This window comes from Tamandua tetradactyla, chromosome 17 (genome assembly GCF_023851605.1).
Source record: "Tamandua tetradactyla isolate mTamTet1 chromosome 17, mTamTet1.pri, whole genome shotgun sequence".
In the NCBI taxonomy this organism is placed as follows: Eukaryota; Metazoa; Chordata; class Mammalia; order Pilosa; family Myrmecophagidae; genus Tamandua; species Tamandua tetradactyla.
Genome location: NC_135343.1, coordinates 13,988,936 through 14,008,891, shown reverse-complemented (window position 1 = coordinate 14,008,891; position 19,956 = coordinate 13,988,936). Strand labels below are relative to the sequence as shown.

General features: G+C 38.5%; 1 protein-coding gene and 1 pseudogene across 2 annotated transcripts in view; one reads left to right on the top strand and one right to left on the bottom strand.

The window, feature by feature from the left end:
- Nucleotides 1–16,036, bottom strand: part of LOC143661644 (ubiquitin carboxyl-terminal hydrolase isozyme L3-like) — a 57,447-nt pseudogene extending 41,411 nt beyond the window's left edge.
- KCNG3 (potassium voltage-gated channel modifier subfamily G member 3) overlaps nt 1–19,956 on the top strand; it is a 110,264-nt gene that overhangs the window by 75,868 nt on the left and 14,440 nt on the right. The window lies entirely within an intron of this gene.

The following is a 19,956-nucleotide window of genomic DNA, read 5'->3' as shown; positions in this document are numbered from 1 at the left end:
TCCTCTGAGACTTAGCATCTCATGGGAAGGCACCTGGCAACATCTGCTGAATTTTGCCTGTGTCTAGGCATCTCCTCTCTCTGTTGGCACTCCAAGCATTTTCAAATATGCATATCTCTGTCAGCTCTGAGGCAACTATTCTCCAAGCGTTTGCTATTCTCCAACCTCTGCATCTGAGGTTTCACCAAAATGTTTCCCCCTTTAAACTAATCAAGACCCACCTTGAATGGGTGGAGCCACAACTCCATCAAACCAAAGGGCCACACCCACAACTGGGCATGCCACAGCTCTGTGGAGAGAATCTAATCAAAAGTTTCCATCCTACAGTATTGAATCAGGATTAAAAGAAATGGCTACCCCCCAGAAGACTGGATCAGGATTAAAAACATGGCTTTTTTTTTGTGGTACATAATAGTTTCAGACCACACGGAAGGTATTATGGATTGAATCATGACCCCACAAAGACACATTGAAGTTCTAACCCCAGTCTTGGGGATATTATATTAACCTGTTTGTAGATAGGATCTTTGAAGTTGTTATTAATTAAGATGAGGCCAGATTGAATCGGGGTGGACCTTAGTCCAATAGGAAGGAATTCTTATAAGTGGAGGAAATTTAGATACACTAGGAAGAGACATGGGGGGGGGAGAGAGAGAGAGAGAGAGAGAGAGAGAGCGCGAGAGCAATGTGACAGAGCAGAGATTGGATTACGGGTTGCTGGGCAAGCCACCACCAGAATACTGCAGACTTCAGAGGAAATTATCCTTCCAGCACCTTGATTTTGGACTTCCAGCCTTCAAAACTGTGAGACAGTAGAGTCTGGTTGTTTAAGCCAACCAGACTGCTGGGCTTTGTTACCCCAGCCCTGGAAGACTAACATAGAAGGTAAGAGTTATTTTTAGTAATTGCCTGTAATTCTTCAGAAAGACACATTGAGCTTTTTTTTTTTTTACATGGGCAGGCACCAGGAATCGAACCCGGGTCCTCTGGCATGGCAGGCAAGCATTCTTGCCTGCTGAGCCACCGTGGCCCGCCTGACACATTGAGTTTTGAGGGAGGTTTATGTTTGATAGGTAACCCTCTGTTTTAGCAGAGCAGGTGCTATGATCTCTTGAATGTACAGTCTAGAATTGAAATGTTCCTTTGTAGAGGATCATTAGTCCTTGTCTACATATAAAGAGAGAACGTGGTACCTATGTTGCCAAAACAGAGGACGGGGTAACAACAGAGGAGAAGCTGTGCTGTGCAACCTGGAGATGGAATCCAGCTTACTCAGGCAAAGAAGAGAGCAGCATGTTCCTTTCAGCTAAGGGGGAATGACAAAAGCAAGGGCAGCCCAGTGGAGGAGGGCATTGGAGGAAGAGAGCCGGCAGAAAAATAGCAGCCCGTTAGAGCCCTGAGGGGCAGCCGAGTCCTCCACAGCCAATCTCCATAACCGTTGGAGAAGTGCCCTTTCTATTCACCATTATCCTAACCCTGCCACGTATCCTAAAGAAACAACCTTCCAAAAGCGGACATGAGTAAACAAATTAATGTCAGGTGAATATAGAATAATAAGTATACACTGAGTACAGCTGTAAGGAAATACATAAATCCAGGCCCTGATTTGATATATTACATAATCAATGAGTATATATGATTAATCTGCCATTTTATCAACCATCTCCGCTGCGCTGATGTGTGGCATGGGCAAGTTACTTCTCTTTGCCCCAGTTTCTTCATTTATACATGGTGGTGATAAACTATCAAATATAGTTGTGAGAATTGATAATGTATGTGTGTTTACAGAAAAATGCTTGGCGTTTGAGCAAGTGCTCAATATGTATTTCCTTTCATTACTGATCTGAGTTGGAAGATAAAAAGACATAAAAAGTATTTCTTTTCTATAAAGTGCATAAAGAAAAAATTATTTCAAAAAAATTCTTTTATTCCCATTTAACCAATTGTAAAAGAAACTCTTGTAAGACCATGAAAGAAACTTTTGATAATGTGGATGGATATTGATGTGCAATTTTGCTGGAAATCTTTATTGCACCATCTATTATTTCGTTGTATGCTGTGATTGAAAATGCTTCATTCATTTAATCTGAAAGCTTCATGTAGAAAGGGTGAAACTTTTCCTTTTATAGCACTCCTGGGGTTGTGCAAATTCATTGAAGCTGCTGACAACTCAGTCATGGTGATTGCTCTTAGTTGGGCATGGTTTTTATGTTTTCTTTTCATTTTCTTGAAAACATTTTTAAATTGGAAAAATAGTATGTGCACATGGTAAAGCATTTAACAGTACAGAAGAGAATAAAATAAAAATTGAGTTTCCATTCTGACCGCGACTCCCAGACTCCCTCCCTAGTGGCACCCAGTGTTGTTTCTTGAGTGTCTTTCCAGTAAATTTCCAAGCATGCACATGTACATGCACACACGCACACACACAACCATTTGTAGCCTACATGTACTAGTCTACATCTTGCTTAACCATACCTTTTGACGAGTGTTCCACATCCAAGCACAGTGATGTGACTCATAACTTTTCATAACTATTTAGTATAAGGTTGAATCCTGTTAAATTGCTGATATTCAATGGTTTGGCAATTTTATATGATTCAATCTGATAATAATTTTTGGAGATACATTTTTTTATAATCAACCTCCTATTGAGATCTGTATATCTCTCTATATTTTCATCTTTGGGTATTGCAGAGGAACTCGTTCTGCATTTTCTTGTAAATGCAAGGGTGTGTGTATATAGGATAAATCCCTAGAGTGGATGGCTGGGCCCCACATACAGCGTTTGGTTTGATAGATCCTGCCACTTGCTCTTTAAAGTAGTTGTACCAATTTGTGCTGCAGTCAGCAGTAGGTGAGAACAGAGGCAGAATTTTGAGAGAAAAAAGAACGTAAGGATGGAGCATTCATTCTTGCCTTCTTTTGGCACTCTGGTAATAATTCAGGATGACACTGAATTATTCTCCTTCTGAGTGTGAAAGGGAGACTTTGAGCTGGCAGATGGTTGATAGTAGTAATGATAATAATATCATTATTATCACTTATTGATCACTTACTGTGTTCTAACCTCTTTACACATATATTATCTTGTTTAATTTTAAGGACAAGCTGAGAGATAGATACGTTCTATTATTATTATTATTATTATTATTATCATCATCATCATCATCACCATTTTACCCAAGAGGAAAATTCAGTAAAACAGATTAAATATCTTGTCCTAAGTTTCATAGCAGATTACTGGTGGACAAGGGTTGCCTGGCTCAAGATCCTTTTGTCTCCCCACAAAGGATAGGCTAAGCCTACTTAAAATTAGGCATTAAGAGTCACCCCCAGAGAACCTCTTTTGTTGCTCAGATGTGGCCTCTCTCTCTCAACCAACACGACAAGCAAACTCAGTGCCCTCCCCTTCTCTACGTGGGACATGACTCCCAGGGGTGTGGACCTCCCTGGCGACGTGGGACAGAAATCCTAGAATGAGCTGGGACTCAGCATCAAGGGATTGAGAAAACCTTCTCGACTGAAAGGGGGAAGAGAGAAATGAGACGAAATAAAGTCAGTGTCTGAGAAGTTTCAAATAGAGTCGGGTGTTTACCCTGGAGGTTATTCTTATGCATTATATAGATACCCCCTTTTTAGTTTAAGATGTATTAGAGAGGCTAAAGGGAAGTGCCTGAAACTGTAGAGCTCTGTTCCAGTAGCCATGTTTCTTTAAGATGGACTGTATAATAATTTAGCTTTTGCAAGTGACTGTGTGGTTGTGAAAACCTTGTGTCTAATGCTCCTTTTGTCTATGGTGTGGACAGATGAGTAAAAAATATGGATTAAAAATAAATAAATATTTTTTATTTAACAAATGTTAAAATAAATTGGGTAGAGGGAAATACTAGTTGTCAATGAGAGGGAGGGGTAAGGGGTATGGTATGTATGAGTTTGTTCTTTTTTCTTTTCATTTCTTTTTCTGGAGAGATGTAAATGCTCTGAGAAATGATCATGGTGATGAATATACAACCATGTGATGATATTGTGATCCATTGATTGCACACCGAGTATGGAATGTTCGTATGTTAAGAATGTTTGTGTTGTATATTGACTGATTTTATTAATAAAAATTTTAAAAAAAAGATTTTTTTGTCTTCTTTATTATTTTCTCCCTGGGCTGTCCAGTTTTCATATACAAGTGAAAGACGTTATTTTTATTTTAGGTAAAAACCTATCACAGCCTGTTTATTATCTTTAATCTCATACCCATATGTCAATATATATGTCTTTAAGAAACTTGCACTACACCAAAACTATAAAGTTGAATCTTAAAATCCAATTCCAATTTAAAGATAATTTAATAGGAAACAAAGTTATTGGGGTTTGAATATATAAAACATTTCCTTATGTTACATTCTTACACATTGTGAGAAGCATTTGCTTTTAAATATAAATATAATTATATAGGTATATATGTATCTATATGTAGTATGCGTATAGTATACATAAGTATATAGTAATCATTTCAGATGTTTTTCTGAACTGTCATACATTTGTGTAGTTCATTTAGATTTTGCAAGTCAGCTGTGCAGTAAAAATATTCCGCTTTGGCTGTTTTTACATTTTAATTTCCCAGTTGTCCCTGTAATATTGAATTTTAATCAGGTTCTGCTTGGTGTTAGTGACAAGAACAAAGTCATCTTAAATCTTTCTGAAATAAGTCAATAAATTAATTATTGGCAATGTTTTGGTTTGCTAAAGCTGACAGAGTACAAAATATAAGAAATGAATTGGCTTTTATAAAGGAATGTATTAAGGTACAAGTTACAATGCTAAGACAGTGCAGATATCCAAATTAAGGCACCAACCAGAGGATACCTTCTCAGAAGAAAGGCAGCATCTGGGTTTCTGACACATGGGAAGGCATATGGCAAAGTCTGCTGGCCCTATGCTCCCGGGGCTTCGTTAGTACTTTTTCCTTTTTTTTTTTTTTAATAGAAATAAATTTTGGGAGTACCCAAACACCTCCTGGTTCCAGTGGCCTCCTCTCTCTAAGCATCTGTTGGTCCTTTCTTAGCATCTCCCGGGCAAACTCTTGGCTTTCATTTCTTAGTTTAGCATCTCCAGATGTCTGTGTCTGTGTTGGCTCTCCAAGCACCTGAACTCTCTGCTATCTGCATTAGCTCTTTTAAGGGCTCCAGTAAACTAATTAAGATCCATCTTAATGAATGGGGGTCATATGTCCATATAATCAGAAGGTCACACCCACAATTGGGTGGGTCACATCTCCATGGAAACAACCTCACCAAAAGATCCCACCCTACAGTAGATCTGCCCCCACAAGATTGGATTAGGATTAGAAGAATTTGGCTTTTCTGGGGTACACAACAGTTTCAAGGGAGCACAGGCAGTTTCAGTACTGTTTTGAATGGCAGGCTTCAGTTATCACTTTAGGGTCCCAGGAGAACACAGAAGCTTCTTGTGGCTGAGGAGTGCCCATCCTATTTTACCAAAGTCATTTAAATTGTACAGGACAAATGTCTAGTGAGCACCTGCTAATGCCTGATGGGTTTGGGAAATGAGGGCAGGAGATACGAAGATGACTAAGCAGGGAACTCCCTGGGGTGATATAAATGTCCCGTTTTGAAAGGGGTTTGGTCCACAGAGGTTATACATTTGTCAAAACTCTGTGAATATATACTTAAGATTTGTGCATTTACATCAAGAGAAAAAAATTGTAAACAAATATGAAGTCTTATTACAGATATACATGCTGAAGTTTTTAGGGGAAAGTGCCTTGATGTTTCAAATTCAAACATCAAGCAGTAATGCAATTTACTTTGAAATTCCACATAAAAAAATAAAATAGATTAATGGCTGGATAGAGGGGTGGATAGTTGATAATCAAGTATCTTAAAAGATTGATAGAAGGTTCTGCTTTATTTTTGAAATTTTGCATAATAAAGTATTGGGGGGAAAGATGTTGTTCTAGTTTGCTAGCAGCCAGAATGCAATATACCGAAAACAGAATGGCTTTTAAAAAGAAGAGTTTAATGAGTTGGTAGTTTGCAGTTCTAAGGCTGAGAAAATGTCCCAATTAAAACAAGTCTATAGAAATGTCCAATCAAAGGCATCCAGGGAAAGATACCTTGGTTCAACAAGGCCAATGAAGCACATGGAGAACACAGAGTTTTTCTCTCATCTGGAAAGGCACATGGTGTACATGGTCAGGGCTCCTCTCTCATCTGGAAGGACACATGGCGAACACGGCGTCATCTGCTAGCTGCTTCTCCTGGCTTCCTTTTTCATGAAGTTCCCTGGGAGGTGTTTTCCTTCTTCATCTCCAAAGGTCGCTGGCTCCTAGACTCTCTGCTTCATGGTGCTACAGCATTCTCTGCTCTCTCCGAATCTCCTACATTCTCCAAAATGTTTCCTCTTTTATAGGACTTCAGAAACTAATCAAGACCCACCCGAATGGGTGGAGACATGTCGTCATCTAATCCAGTTTAACAGCCACTCACGATTACATCACATATTCAGGGAGATGATCTGATTACAGTTTCAAACATACAGTGCTGAATAGGGATTAGAAGAAGCGGCTGCCTTTACAAAATGGGATTAGGATTAAAACATGGCTTTTCTAGGGGACATACGTCCTTTCAAACCAGCACAGATGTAAAGATAGCACCCAGAGGGAGTCTGATCTTTGCCTCAAACAGTGTAGTTAATGGCTTCGTATGCCTCATCCTAGTCGTTTTGGGGGGAGGGTAGGGCGTGGGGAGTAGTTAGTGGTTAGTACTAAAGGCATTTGCTCCCCTTTGTAGTCCATTTGTAAACCCTCTGGGTCATTTCCAGAAGCATCATTAGCAAATAACTGATGACTGCAAGCAGTTGTTGAGGTCCTCTAGTACTGTGTCTTTTGAACATTTTGACTTCAAACCTATAGAAAGAAAATACGTTTTATACTGCAATTTATTACACAGTTATATATAACTGAAACAAAAGTTTCATGAAACATTTTGATGCACCCTAATATTTTCTATTCTATTTCTGAAGAAGATGTCAACTGTGATCAACTAATGGGTTAAGAACCTGCAGTTTGAAAAATGTTGCCTTAGCATGTAAGCCACAGAGACCAAAGGGTTGATGCACATTCATTTATTATCATCGTTATAAGATTATTAGCATTTTCAAATGTTCTTATAGCTTTAAAACCCAAAAGATCCTGGGTTTTGTCACCTGTAATACACTGCTATTTCTTAATGGAGCGGCCTTGGGAAAGACATTTAATCTTTCAGCCTTAGTTTTGTCATCTGTAAAATGGAGATATTAGGGGAAATACACACTTCATAGAGTTCTTGAAAAGGATTAAATGAGAGTATGTTTGTAAAATTCTCAGTAACCGTATTTATAACTGTGAGTCATAAACTTCAATATGCTCAGACCCCTCAGAAGATGTTAGAATATATGGAAAGGAATAAGATGTCCCTCAGAGGCTTTGTTACTACTTTTTTCCCATTTGTTTTTTGTTTATTTTTAGAAATAAGTTTTGGGAGTACCCAGCTGTTTGCTGTAGTGCTCAGTTGTTGTCCGTAGCAGCATTGGAGAGCGTGCCTGTGAGAATCCCAGGGAATTTTGGCAGGCTTAGTGTTGTTACTTATTGCTGGAGATGGGCTGGGTATAATGCTAGGTTAAGGAGCTGTGCTCAGGGTTTCTCACACATTCACCCCTTTAGCCTGGAATGCTGGAGGAGCTGCGTCTGGCCAAGTGAGGGGGTTGCTGCAGGAGGAACCCAGAGGGCCTCATTACAGATGAGTTTACCTCTGAAAAATCCCTTTATTGAAGATTATTCCACACCGGTTGGGTTCCCTCCCTTTTCATTTGAACAACTTTGGCTGCTGGTGGAAATAATTAGACTGAAAATGTCTTGGTATTGCTGGCGCAGTTGAAATCTTTACACTTTCTAATTTAATAGAATTTTAGAGCAGGGAGGACCCTTGAGCAACACAACTGCCATTTTTTAGGTGAGAATGGTCCTTCAGACTGGACCTTTGGCATCCCGTCCAAAGGGACATTCCATTCCTTGTGTCTGCCTGCAAAAGAGACATGGCACTTTAGTTGGAGAACTGGCACTTTGTTTTCCCATTATGGTAACATAGATGCAACATAAAATTTCCTATTTTGACCACCCTCAAGCGTGCAATTCAGTGGCATTCATCACATTCAGTGTTGTGCTGCCATCACCACCATCCTTTACCAACATTTTCATAGTCCCAAACAGAGACACTGAACACTTTATGCGTTAGCTCACCATTGCCCTGGTAATCTGTATTCTACTTTTTTGTTCTGTAAATTTGCATATTCCAATTATTTCATGTAATGGAATCATACAATATTCTCTCTTTTTTGCCTGGCTTATTTCACTTGGCATGATGTCTTCAAGATTCATCTGTTTTCTCATGTATAAGAACTTCATTTCTTTTTACCACTGCATAATATTCCATTGTGTGTATATACCACATTTTGTTTATCCATTCATCTGTTGGTGAAGACTTGGGTTGTTTTCACCCAAGCTGTTGTGAGTAATGCTGCCATGAACATTGGTGTATAAATATCTGTTCGAGTCCTTCTTTTAGGTATATAGTTAGGAGTAGGAGTGCTGGGTCATATGGTAGTTCTATGTTTAACTTTCTAAAGAACCACCAAACATTTTCCACAGAGGCTGCACCATTCTCTATTCCCACTACCAATGAGTGAGTTTTCTTATTTCTCTGCATCCTGACCAACATTTATATTTTTCTTCTTCTTTTTTAATTGGAGTCATTCTAGTGAGTGTGAAGTGGTGTCTCACTGTGGTTTTGATTTGCATTCCCCTAATGGTTAATGAAGCTGAGCATCTTTTCACGTGCTTATATCTTCTCTGGAGAAATGTTTATTAAGTCCATTGAGAATTGGCACATTTTAACCACAAATCAATCTTAAGAAAACTGTTGCTATAACTGCTGTGTGCTCTTGCATTTCCTTTTGAGTACACAGCTTACCACTTAATATATTTACCAGTTTATTAACTAATAGGGCAAAAACCAACTTAGAAGTCTCACTGGTCTTAATGCAACAAAGATTTATTTCTTGTTCATGTCTCAAGTCCAAGCTAGCTCAGGATGGTGACTGCTTTTCCTCTACTCTACATAGTTATTCAGGGACTCAGTCCGATTTGGGCTTTGCCATCTTGTAGAAAACCATTTAGAGCACCTGCTTTCTAGGTTGCCATGGCAGGGAAGAAAATTCACCCATTCTATATGCTTTAGCCCAGAAGTAATATAGTCATTTTTCTCATAGCATTGGTCATAACTAGTCACTGTCTAACTGCAAGGGGCTAGAAATATGGGCAAGCAGATGGAATATTTGACAACCATTCCTGTTTCTGCCACTACTAGAAGAAATGTTCAGTATTATGTTTGTTAAAACTATCTACCCAGTTATACAGAGAAGGTCGGGTTTAATGAGTATGACTGATGAATCATTATTGATATTTCCATTGATCTCCAATGTCTTGGAGCTGCTAGAAGAAAAAAAGGAAAATCATGGAACCCATACCAAACTTTAGAATCGATTCTATAACAGCTTGTTAAAGTGTACTTGGGAATTTATTGCTTTTTTTGTGTATGTCGTATTTCACAATTAAAAAAAAAAGCTAAAAAAAAAGATTTAAGAACAACAAATAAAAAGAACAAACCAAAAGCCTGTCCAACCATGTTTTACGACCTTGCTGGTTTCTTAGCCTCCAGGTTCGTAGAGACCACCATGGTGGCAGCTTTTGCTGATAGCCCGGTGGAGCCAGTTCCTGAAAAGTTGGTAGGAAAGCTGCTGTCAATCACAGGGAAACAGGGGTCATCTGTGGTTTTGCCTTTTGACTTTCTCCTTCCCTGCAGTAAATTAGATTATTCTCACTATGGAATTTATCCTCCATCCTCCTGGATACTTAGTCTGGTGGGCCGAAAAACAGCCCCCAAAAGACATCCACATTTTAATACCTTAATCCCTCAATTATGTGAATATTTCTTTATATGGCAAATAAAACAAAGAAGGTCTGGGTAGAACCTAAATGCCATCACATGTAACCTTATAAGAAGGAGGCAGAGGGAGCTTTACAACAGACAGAAGAGGAGCAGGCAGTGATACCACAGAGGCAGAGATTGCAGTGATGTTGCCCTAAGCCAAGGAATGCCAGCAGCCAACCACCGAAGCTGGAAGAGGCAAGGAACAGATTCTTCCCTGGAGCCTCCGGAGGGAGCACGCCTCTGCCTACACCTGGATTTTGGCTCAGTGAAAATGATTTCTGACTTCCGGCCTCTAGAACTGTGAGAAGAAATGTCTGTTGCTTAAGTCACTGAGTTTGTGGTGATTTGTGTCAGCAGCCGCAGGTAGCTAATATTCTTAGTGCTGAGTTTCTTGGGGGCGAGGGGCTATTGCCCTTGTAACCAGTACTTTGAGGAATTGGTGACTTGTGTGGCATTTGGGGATTGTGATCCTAAGTGTGCTGAATGCCACTCTCTGGCCTCTCGTTTTCTAGGCCTGTAAGATCTAAGGGGTGGAGAGGGCTGCATTTCTTGTCCTTCTAGATTTCCTGTGAAGACATTCTGGACAGCATTGCCAAGTAGAGATGAAGGCTGGGAACCATTGGGCCATGGTTTAGATAGAAGAGTTTTCCTGTATTGCCACTCAGAAGTGGAGGCAGAAATTGTTAAAAAGGTGTGTAGAGCTTCTGTGCATCCAGAAGAAATGTAATCCAGGATTCTAACACCTAACCTCTTAGTGTGTATTAAAAAAGTATTCACCTTTCAGAATATTTCCACATGACAATCTATGGGTCATTAGTTACAAGGTACTGACTTTTTCTCAGGGTAAAAAAATGCCCTGTGGATTTCTTTATTTAAAAAACTTAAAAAAAAATTTTTTTTGGTATGCTTATGGCGGGGGTCAAATTTCATTCTTTTTTCATGTGAGTATCCCCTTATTGCAGCAGCATTTGTCAAATTTTTGTTTGTTTGCTTTTTTCTTTCTTTAGTTTACTTGTTTGTTTTTTGGGGGAAGTGCATGGGCCAGGAATCGAACCTGGGTCTCCCACCTGGCAGGTGAGAATTCTACAACTGAACTACCCTTGCAACCCTTGCACCCTCCAAATTTTTTATTTTGAAATACTTTTAAACTTGCAGGACAGTTAAAAAAAATAACATAAACTCCATAAAAATAACTACATCATACCGCTACATTCCTAGATATTCAGATACATCAATTTTAAGATTTTGCCACTTTTGTTCTCTGTCTGTCAATTATCTATCAATCCATTTTCTGAACACCTGATGGTAGGTTGTATCCATCCTACTCCTTGAGCACTTAATATTGCAATGTACATTTCCTAAGACCTAGGATATTCACTTATGTAACCACCTTAAATATATTTATCAGGATCAATAAGTTTAACATTGATATCAAGTTTACAGTCTATATTCCAGTTTTTTCACATGTCCCAATAATGACTCTTTTTGCCTTTTCTCCTTCCTTAGTAGATCCTGTCCAGGATCCCTTATTGTATTTAATTGTCAATGTCTCTTTAGTTCTTTTTTTGTTAAAAGTTTAATTGTGGGAGCGTACATGCAACGTAAACTTTCCCATTCCAGTCACTCCCAAGCATATACCATTGAGTGGGATTCGTCACATTTACGATGCTGCAGTGCCCTCACCACCTTCCATTCCTACAACTTTCCCATCTCCCCAAGCAGAGCCTGCACCCACTAGGCATTAGATCCCCATTCCCCTGGCCCCCACCCCTGGCAACCTATACTCTGATTTCTGTCTTTACAAGCTTGTATATTCTCTGGTATTTTCATTGTGGTTACCATGGGCATAACTATAACATCCTAAATCTGTAACAATCTTGTTTGCTTTGGTACCAACTTAACTTCAATGGTATACACAAACCATGTTCCTATACCCCTCGTCCCACCACCTTTATGTAGTTTTTGTCATAAATTACAAGTTTCCACATTATGAGCTTAAAACCACTTACTTACCATTACATTTTATACATTTGCCAATTATATCCTGTAGGAAATAAAAAGCGGAATTACAAACCAAAAATACAGTAGCCTTGGCATCTGTATTTTCTCGTGTCGTTACGCTTACCACAGATGGTGATTAGACCTATTATTTGTTGTCCTTTCCTTTCAAACTGCAGAATTCTCCTTAGCATCTCTTGCAGGGCTAATCTAGTGGTGACGAACTCCCTCAGCTTTTTTTTTTATCTGGTAATGTTTTAATCTCTCATTAAAAAAAATTTTTTTAAACTTTTTTGTTGTATAGTATAGCATTTATACAAAGCAAAGGAAGGAAAAAGCGAAAGTTTTCAAAGCACTGTTCAACAAATAGTTACCTGACAGAGTCTAGAGTTTTCATGGGCTACCTTCCCATCATCTCAGATTTCTCCTTCTACAACATTGGAGGCTAGAAGAAATATACATTTTTTTATCATCACAATAACTTTTTTCTTTTTTTGTAAAAACAACATATATACAAAAAAGCAATACATTTCAAAGCACAGCACAGCAATTAGTTGTAGAACAAATTTCAGAGTTTGGTAAGGGTTACAATACCACAGTTTTAGGTTTTTACTTTCTAGCTGCTCTAAGATACTGGACACTAAAAGAAATATCAATTTAATGATTCAGCAATCATATTCGTTTGTTGAGCCCTATCTTCTCTGTATAACTCCACCATCAACTTTGATCTTTCTGTCCCACTCTTTAGGGGTTTTTGGGCTATGCCTATTCTAACTTTTTCATGTTGGAAGGGGCTGTCAATAATATGGGGTAGGAAGATGGAACTAGCTGATGTTCTGGAAAGGATGGGCCCTCAAGGTTTCAGGACTTATCTGGTCCAGGGACCTATCTGGAGGTTGTAGGTTTCTGGAAAGTTACCCTAATGCATCAAACCTTGTAGAATCTTATATATTGCTCTAGGTGTTCTTTTAGGATTGGCTGTAATGGTTTTGATTGGAGGTTGGCAAGTTACGTTAGATGGCAATGTCTAAATGAGGTTTGCCTAAGAGTGACCTCCAGAGTAGCCTCTAGGCTCTATTTGAGCTCTCTCAGCCACAGATACTTAATCAGCTATACTTTTTTCCCCCCTTTTGGTCAGGATGGCATTGTTGATCTCATGGTGGCAGGGTCAGACTCATTCCTGGGAGTCATCTCCCATGCTGCCAGGGAGAATTTTACCCCTGGAAGTCATGTGCCACGTAGGGGGTAAGGCAATTATTTCTCTTGCAGAGTTAGGCTTAGAGAAAGAGAGGCCACATCTGAGCAACAAAAGAGGTCCTCCAGAAGTAACTCTTAGGCATCCTATAGGTAGGCTAAGCTTCTCCACTACATATTTAAGCTTCACAAGAGCAAGCCTCAAGACCAAAGGTTAGGCCTATTGATTTGGGTATCTCTAATGTTTGATGGTATCAGGGGTTTTCCCAATGGTAAAGTTTAATAGTTCCATGTTTTTTCTCCCATCCCTCAAGGGATTTTGCCAATACTTCTTTATTATCTGCTTAATATTCTGGGATGTAGCTAGGCATTACATTAAGCTGTATAGGATATATCCCCTCATTTTTATTCTGAGTTCCCTGTGTTTTGATTGTTTATAAGAGCTATCCAGAAAGTTGGGTTAGATTATGGGATTCAGAAAATTTAGGTTCTGGACAAAATAAACCTTTCTTCCTTTGGTCTCAAAGAGTAGGTGTGGTTCTAAAATAGAGACAATGTCTTCCTTACCCCTGTGTTCTGAATTACCTTAATCCTGACCTGATCGGCTTCGTTCTTATCTCTCAATACCAGGTTTATATATATATATATATAAAACAGCCTCTCAAAATCTAGAAATGATAATTATCACTCCAGACTAAGTGTGTCTGCTATAAAAGCTTAAAATCTAGGCCCCAGTTTCCTCATAAGCTTAATCTCTCATTTTTGAAAGGGTGTTTTGCCAGATGTGGAATTCTTGGTTAGCAGCTTTTTTCCTTTCAACACTTTAAATATGTCTTGTGCATCTTCTTGCCTCTGTGGTTGCCAATGTGAAATTGGCACTTAATCTTATTGAGGCACCTTTGTATGTGACATGTTGCTTCTCTTTTGCAGCTTTCAGAATTCTCTTTTTACTTAAATTTAGTATTTGACAGCTTGATTATATGTTGCAGTGTGGATCAGTTTGGATTTATCCTATTTGGAATTCATTGAGCATCTTAGATGTGTATTTTCATGTTTCTCCTTAAATTCGGAAAGTTTTCACCCATTATGTCTTTGAATAATCTCTCTGCCCCTTTCTCTTTTTTGTTTTCTTTCTGGAATTCTCACATTCATATATTGATAAAGTTGATGGAGAGCCCTTAAGCTTGGTTCACTTTTTTTCATTCTTTCTTCTTTCTGTTCTTCAGACTGGATGATTTCAATTATCTTATATTGAAGTTCGCAGATTCTTTTTTCTGCCAGTTCCAATCTGCTGCGGTATTCCTCCAGGAATTTTAAATTTCTGCTGCTGTGATCTTTAGTTTTGTTTGGTTTCTTTTAATAATCTCCATTTCTGGAAATTATTATACTCCCTTTGTGGTGCTTATCTGTCATTTTCTTGATTTCCTTTAGTTCTTTGTCCATGTTTTCCTTTAATTATTTGAGCATATTTAGGACCAGTTTTTGTAAGGATTTGTCTGGTATGTCCCAAATCTGGTCATCCTTATTGATGGTTGCTAATGCTTTAATCTTCTTTTTTGCCTGGGCTATCACATCCTGTTTCTTTGTATGTTTTGTAATCTTTTGTTGAAACCTGGACGTTTTAGATATTTTAATGTATTGTTGTTGGAATTTAAGCTCTGAGGCATCTTTTCCTTAGCTAGTATCTAGCTAGTGTTAACACAGCTTTTCTTAGATGCTAGGAGCTAACAAAAAAAGCAAAAACAAAACAAAAACTTTTCCAGTCTTTACAAATGGACTTGAGCAAGTGCTCCCTGTTTTGATTTGCTAAAGCTGCCAGAATGCAATATACAGAAATGGAACGATTTTTTAAAAGGGAATTTATTAAGTGGCAAGGTTATAGTTCTGAGGTCATGAAAATGTCCAAATTAAGGCACCTACAAGAGGTTACCTTCATTCAAGAAAGTCTGAAGCCATCCAGAACACATCTGTCAGCTGGGAAGTCATGTGGCTGGTGTCTGCTGGGGTCTCTGGCTTCTGGACACCTCTGTCAGCTGGGATGGCATATGGTGATGTCTGCCAGCTTTGTCTCCTGACTTCACATTTCAAAGGATTTCCTGGGGATGTTTTCCTTTGCATCTCCAAAGGTCTCTGAATTTGTGGGCTCTGAATCTTTCTCTAAAATGGTTCCCTCTTAAAGGACTCTAGTGTGACCCACCTTGAATGGGTAGAGAAACATCTCCATGGAAACCACCTAATCAAAAGGTCCCACCCACAACTGTGTGGGTCACATCCCCATGGAAACCATCAATAATATTGGATTAGAATTAAAGAATATGGCTTTTCTGGGATACACAACAGTTTCAAATCGGCATACTCCCTTTCATAGCTTATCCATACAATGAGGAGGAGACTAGCTAAAGGCCAAAGCATAGGGGCCATCCTGATTCTTTCTGCACATATGTCTTGCTTTGGGCATGTGCATGTTGTCCTAAAAATTCCCTTGTTTACATGGATACAAATGTCCCCTCTTCCCTAGGAAGCAGATTCCTCACTGTCTGGGCACTGCACTGTATGTCCCATAGCCAGCAGTCCCTTAATGTCAGCAGCCATGATTTAACTGCTTGTCCTGTTGCTTTCTGTAGGAAAGCTCTGTGGGTCTCTTTTACAAGCAGAGCAAGTTCTAAGATGGTGAGCCTGGAACAAGTGCATTGGTTCAGTGCCTTAGACAGTTGCCAGAGGGATTGGGCCTGACTTACCTGCTCCTGAAAATAGGGAAAATTTTCAGAATATTTGCCCAGTTCTTTGGAGGGTGGCATCCTGTACTACTGTCTAATTGGGATGACGCAGCAGTTCCTGTTGGTTGTTCAAAGCTTCTGTGTGGAGACTGATCCTGAACCATCTCACTCAGCAGATTGAGATAAAAAAAGATTTTTAAAAAATTAATTTATCTTTTATTTATGATACATAACCATATACAAACATAAACATTCTTATCATATGATCATTCCATTCTTGTTTTCTAATCAGTAACTCATACTATCATCACATAGTTGTATATTCGTCATCATGATCATTTCTTAGAACATCTGCATCAATTCAGAAAAAGCAATAGAAAGAAAACAGAAAAAAATTCATAAATGTCATGCCCCTTACCCCTCCCCTTCACTGATCAGCATTTCAATCTACTAAATTTATTTTAACATTTATTCCCCCTATTATTTATTTATTTTTAATCCATGTATTTTACTTGTCCGTTGATAAGGTAGACAAAAGGAGCATCAGACATAAGTCTCTCACAACCACACAGTCACACTGCGACGGCCATATCATCGTGGAATTATCTTCAAGAAACGTGGCTCACTCAGCTATCTTGATCAGGGAGTTTCCTCTGTTTTTCTTTATACACAAAATTTCTACCATCGCCGGGCCCCATATAACATGGGCTTAAGGTATTTTTCCTTTAGTTGACATGGGTTTGGTCAGACCACCCTCTGCCCACCGCTTGGGCTTCCTCATGGCCAGGGGAAGCATTTTCAGAATATTTGTCCAGTTCTTTGGAGGGTGGCATCCTGTACTACTGTCTAATTGGGATGACAGTTCTTGCAGCACTTTTCTCCATTTGAACTTACGTGAAGCCTTCATCTGTATGAGCTGCCTTGATGCAGGGCAGTCTTCCCTTTTCCAAGATTAACCTATGAGTCTGCCTCTGTTTTTCTCTTTTTAGCCCACAACCATTAAAGTATTCTGATTGGCACTAATATGATCATTATTACAAACATGGCATGGAGTCACATGGCAATAAGCTGGTCATCCATGTAATTCAAATATGATTGTACGAGCACTTTTTTTTTAAAAAAAAAGGTTGTTATAGAAATAAAAGCAGACATTAAGAACATTGTATAGAGAATTCATTGATTCTGAAGAATACATCTGTGGTTGTCAGTTTGAGAAACATTGATATAAACCAGAGTCAGCAAACCTTTTCTATAAAGAGTAGGATTGGAAATGTTTTAGGTGGAATCATATGGTCTCTGACACAACTATTCAACTTTGCCTTTGACAATATGTAGACAAATGAGCGTAGCTGAGTTCCTATAAAACTTTATTTATGGCCAATGAAATTTGAAGTTCACCTAGTTTTCACATGTCATGAAATAGCGTGTATTTCAACCATGAAAAAATGTTAAAGCAAAAAAAAAATGTATAAAAAACCATTCTTAGATCACCAGCTGTACAAAAAATAAATAAGCAGTGGACAGGATTTAACTCCATAGGCCATAGTGTTTTTTTTTTTTTTTTTGGTCTTAGAGATTTATTTTCTATTTTAAACTTTTTTATTGTATAGTATAACATATATACAAAGCAAAGAAATAAAAAAGCAATAGTTTTCAAAGCACTATTCAACAAGTAGTTACAGGACTGATCCCAGTATTTGTCATGGGCTACCGTATGATCTTCTCAAATTTTTCCTTCTAGCTGCTCCAGAATATAGGAGGCTAGAAGGCGTAAATATTTTATCATCACAATAAAATTTTTTTCCTTTTTTTTTTTTGTGAAAAATAACATATATACAAAAAAGCTATAAATTTCAAAGAACAGCATCACAATTAGTTGTAGAACATATCTCAGAGTTTGAGATGGGTTACAATTCCACAATTTTAGGTTTTTACTTCTAGCTGTTCTAAAATACTGGAGACTATAACATAACAATTTAATGATGCAGCATTCATATTCATTTGTTAAATCCTATTTTCTCTGTATAACTCCATCATCACCTTTGATCTTTCCATCCCTCTCTTTAGAGGGGTTTGGGCTATGGCCATTCTAAATGTTTCATATTGGAAGGATCTGTCACTAAAATGAGGTAGGGAGATGAACTATCTGATATTCTGGAGAGGCTGGGCTAGGTTTCAGGACTTATCTGAACCAGGGACCCATCTGGAGGTTGTAGGTTTCCGGGAAGTTACTGTAGTACGTGGAACCTTGTGGAATCTTATATATTGCCCTAGGTGTTCTTTAGGATTGGCTGGAATGGTCCTGGGTGAGAATGGGCAAGCTATGATAGGTAGGAATGTCTAACTGAAGCTGGAGTAAGAGCAACCCCCAGAGTAGCCTCTTGACTCTATTTGAACTCTATCTGCCATTGATACTTTATTAGTTATACTTCTTTTCCCCATTTTGGTCAAGATGGAATTGTTGCTTCCACGGTGCCAGAGCTGGATTCATCCCTGGGAGTCATCTCTCATGATGCCAGGGAGCAGGCCACAGTTTTTGAACCCCGCTATAAGCAAATTCTTATGGCAAAACGTCTGAAACAGTTTTCCAAAACTGATGTTTCAAGGAACAGAGGTCCCAAGAGAAAATTATAGAACTGGTCAACTAAATGGGAGACATGCCTAATACTCCAAACGGTATTCATAATATGCACAAGCAGATTAAAAATCCTGTGAGCAAAGGACATGGAGAGACAAGTCACAGAGAAGGCACTTAAAATAAGATATAATTTTCCATCTGTTAGGTTGGCCAAGATCAACAAATTGATAACACTACACATTGGTGAGGCTGTAGGGAATAGCCTCTGCCATCCATTGCTGATGGGAGTGATCTAGTAAAACCTCTATGGGTGTAGTTTGGTGAGATCTATCCAAATTACAAATATATAAATCCATTGATGCATCGAATCCAGTCTAAAATTTTGATGCTACAGATAGATTTTCCCATCTGTAAAATGATATAGAAATAAGATATTCATTGTAACATTGTTTTTATTCAATGGAATACTGTGACACCATGTTTAAAGTATGACGAAGCTGTCTGTTTCCTGATATGGAATGATCTCCAGGATATGTTAACAGAACAAGAGGCAGGCCGATTAGTATAAAATATCATTATTTGTGTAGAAAGGGTATATATGTATGTTTGCTTAGGTGTGCATCAAGTATCTCTGGAAAGATATATAAAAAACTGATATATATATCACTCAGTTACCCCTCATCAACTCTAGGGAGGAGAACTGAGTGGCTGGCAAATGAAGTGAGAATGAGAATTTTTAAATATACTCTCTTTTTACCTTTCAAATTTGAATTTACTACTTAGGCTCTACTTAGAGAATAGAAAAACATGGTTAATTTTGTTTAACTTGTTTCCTCTCGTAACATCCAGTGCGGCTTGTGTGCTGTACCCTTTGAGCACACCTACTCTGATTTCTTCTCTCTTTATTGCATTTCTGACATTTGTGTCTAGGTCATTGGCGAGAAAGAATTATGTGGAAAAAAATGAATGATAGTATAATAATTATAACTTGTAATTTAGAGTTAAAGTTTTTAAACTAATTAAAAATGACCTCAGCATTACCTCTCCCTCCAAGTCAGGCTTCCTAATTGGTGAGCTGAGATTGGATTTCCTTAGCCTTCAGGAACGCCAGGCAAGGACCAGGCCACTGGGCTAGTCATGGCTTCCATTCCAAGTCTATCGCTTGACCCCAGTTCGTGTGTAAACATTATTATTTTCCTCATATGCAAGGATATGAAAAGGTTGGCAGACACTGCTCTAGGTGAAACAGGATCCCACATTTTAAGAATATATGCTGCATAAAAATAATTATGGAAGACAAACAAAATCGTTATGGGTTTTGGGAAAATCCTAGTGGTTGTTTTGCTCCAGGGCAGGTGTCCTCAACCTTTCTTCCACTGTGACAGTGGTAATGACCTGCATGTTTTCTGGGGAGAGCTTTTGT